The sequence below is a fragment of the Trachypithecus francoisi genome, unplaced genomic scaffold (assembly GCF_009764315.1).
Source record: "Trachypithecus francoisi isolate TF-2019V2 unplaced genomic scaffold, Tfra_2.0 Contig01440, whole genome shotgun sequence".
Taxonomy (NCBI): Eukaryota; Metazoa; Chordata; class Mammalia; order Primates; family Cercopithecidae; genus Trachypithecus; species Trachypithecus francoisi.
The window spans coordinates 11941134-11944694 of record NW_022681431.1 but is presented as its reverse complement, the minus strand read 5'-3'; positions in this window follow the sequence as shown (position 1 = coordinate 11944694).

Sequence of the window (3561 nt, the reverse complement as noted above, 5' to 3'; positions counted from 1 at the left end):
TTCTTTCTTTCTTTCTTTCTTTCTTCTTTCTTTCTTTCTTTCTTTCTTTCTTTCTTTCTTTTCTTTCTTTTCTTTCTTTCTTTCTTTCAACACAGTCTCTTTCTGTTGCTCAGGCTGGAGTGCAGTTCCAAATTCACTGCAGCCTCAAATTCCTGACTCAAATAATCCCCTCACCTCAGCCTCCCAAGTAGCTGGGACCACAGGTACTCACCATCATACACAGTCAATATTTTAATCTTTTATAGAGATAGGGTCTTTCTATGTCACCCAGGCTGGTCTTGAACTCCTGGGCTCAGGCAATCCTTCCGCCTCCGCCTCTCCAAGTGTTGGCATTACAGGCATGAGTCACTATGCCTGGCCTCTGTTTGCCATAAGTTTTCTATAGAACCTTAGATAAATCATGTAACAACCTCTTTGGCCACAGATTCTGCCCCTATAAAATTTACATAATAACGATTATGATCATATATGTCTCATTGATTTCATTAAGAATCAAACTAGATAAAAGATGTGAAAATACTTTGAAAGTCTTATCCATTGAACAGATAATTAATAGTGTTTTATTTCTGCTTTGGTTGGAAACAATTATGCCTGTGAAAAGTAATTGCTAGATGTTAAAAGTCACATCACATTTAACTGTTAAACTGTATGCATATTGTCAACCATCAAAAGCAAACCATCCAGATGTTTGGTCTACCAGCATACCAATCCTCCGGAGGTTTCCAAAAATAGTATTTACCTTTTTATCAAAGAAACGACTATGTTTCCCTAAATAATTCTATGATCCATGCTAAATTCAATAGAAAACTTTTCATTTAAGTTAGTTATTTGGTGATGTGTTAATTATGCACAACCTTTAAAAATTGCCCAAATGTCTAAGTCTGTTTTCTTAAAGAAAAGTGGATCTTTTCATGACACATGAGAAATCATCTCAAAATTGAAATTTATTGAGTAGGACATTTAGGGTTAGGCAAGGGCTTGGATTTTCAACACTAAAAGCAGTTGGGGTCAGGTTTCACTTCTGCTCCAAAATATACACCAGATTTCAGTGGTTGGATGCTATTAGGTAGAATTAGAAAGGATTCACCCTATTTCCTCCCTTCCCATATCTGTATAGTGTCTCAAGCAATCGTGGCAGAGTATTCTCTTAAGGCAGGAAATAATCAGAATCCTGACTCCTTTTTCTGAGATTTATGTCTATAAATCAGTTCAACAGACTGCAGTAAGCCTAATCAAAGTTAATTTCAAAAAAAAAAAAAAAAAAACCAGGGATTTTCTTAAGGAAAAACACTGAAAGAAAGATAGAAGGACCACACTGTGCAGCTATACTTGCTCATTGGCTTGGAAGTCGGTGGGGAAGGAGTGGTGATCATATTTCTAAGCTAATAGAATCCATCCAACTGCGTTCTCTGACCACTCTGATGACATTCATGTGCCTGCCTTAAAGCAGGTAGCTACATATGGAACTTTAAAAATTTATGTTTAAGGTTCTGTAATCTGTGGTATGCTGGTAAACTTTTAAAAGCTGACTCCCTGGTTGTCCTACTTTTAATTCTTTAAGGAATCTCCATGCTGTTTTTCATACTGGTTATACTAGTTTATATTCCCACCAGGAGTATGAAAGTATTCCCTTTTTGGAACTAGCCTAAATGCCCATCAACCAATGAGTGGATAAAGAAAATCTGGCATATATACACCTTGGAATACTACTCAGCCATAAAAAGGAATAATGTCTTTTCAGCAACTTGGGTGAAGCTGGAGGCCATTCTTTTAAGTGAAGTAACCCAGAAATGGAAAACCAAATATTGTGTGCTCTCACTTATAAGTGTGAGCTAAGCTATAAAGATGCAAAGGCACAAGAATGATATAATAGACTTTGGGGACTTGGGGGGAAATGTTGGAAGGAGGGTGAGGGATAAAGGACTATATATGGGTACAATGTTCACTGCTCAGGTGATGGGTGCACCAGAATCTCAGAAATCATCACTAGATAACTTATCTAGGTAATCAAAACTACCTGTACCCCAAAAATTATTAAAATAGAAATAAAAATTTAAAAAATTAATAATTATTGATTGAAAAAAGCTATCTCTTTGGGGAAAAAGAAGATGTGTACATATAAGTACCTGTGTTTATTCTAAATTTCAGTGATATAATATGTAACATGCAGTTTTCAAATAATAATTAAAAATACAATATTGCTATAATTCCAAATAGGCAACTGATTTTAACAGAATGATTTCATTGGTTTCTGTTGAACTATTATGCCTTAGCCAAACTATGGTAGCAAGCAATGAATGAGTATAGTTCCAACATTTTGGTTGATATTTTTGCTTACATCAATGAGCAAAGAATAAAGAAAGAATAAAGACAATTGAAAGAATAAAGACATCTGTTAGATTTTCACTCATTCATTAAAAATATGAGTGACTATCGAGTTGGATGATAGTTTTCAAATAATGAAAACATATCCTCTCAAAATTCTATGCTTTCACATTTTAATTGCTATAAACAAGACTTACTTTTAAATTAAAACTCCATCACTTTCTTAAGTATAGATAATAAGTAAAACAATAAATCAAACCTCAATTTGTAGCATTTGGCTATTCTGTGCTAAAGTTCTCCTATCATACACCATTGCAACGTGGTGTCACTGGTCAGAGAGTAGGACCAGTCAGAGACTTAAATAACCATACAGCATAGACGAGTCAAATGTAGTAGAACAGGGAGTGATATGTTTTGAGTATTTCCTTTCCTTTTGCTAGAATTTATTTAATTATGAATTTATATAGGTTGGGTTTCAGTATTGGCTGTGTTGAGCAACCAGCTCACAATACTCCTTAAAGTTTAACAGTTGACGTTCACAAGCCTGTACTAGAAGTCTCCAGCATGCCACTGATTTTAATCCCTGCAGCTCAGTCAGTTTTACTATAGGAAGCCTCTACCTGAGCACAAGGTCAGGGGTTGGGGGTGGGGTGGAAAGGATGCCCTAAGAAGCCCTTTTTCCTTGGAAGAATTGGCTAGGAGTTCGTATCAGACCAGTGGGCAGTGGAGATCCTGGCAAGGCATATCCTGGGGCCGCAGCCGGGCTGACACCCACACCTGGCACACAGCCTCACAGGAAACACTGGCAGTGCCAGCCCATCGATAACAGCGTGGCCATAAAGGGGGAGACAGCCAACACCAGCATGCAGTGCATCCCAGGAGGCCCTTGGGTTCAAAGCCCAATCTTTAAAAATATGTCTGAGTTTCTAGTCGCCCAGCATAGACATCTATGGAAATTGAGGTAACTTTCATTAATTGTTAAAAATTATTTGGAGAAGGAAACCTCAGGAAGAAACCTGGTCTTCCTGTGTGACTGGCCTCACATCATGCCATTTTGGGCGTGAAAAGATGGCACGACCTCCTTTTCTCATATCCATATAGCATTGCTTGGCTATCTGTGACAATATTATTAAATTACCAGAGCGATGATTTTCCAATGATGTGCGGCTTCAACACCTAACACAAACCTACAAAGAAGCTTGAAAATACTCAGTTTCATAAATGACCACACAGAAA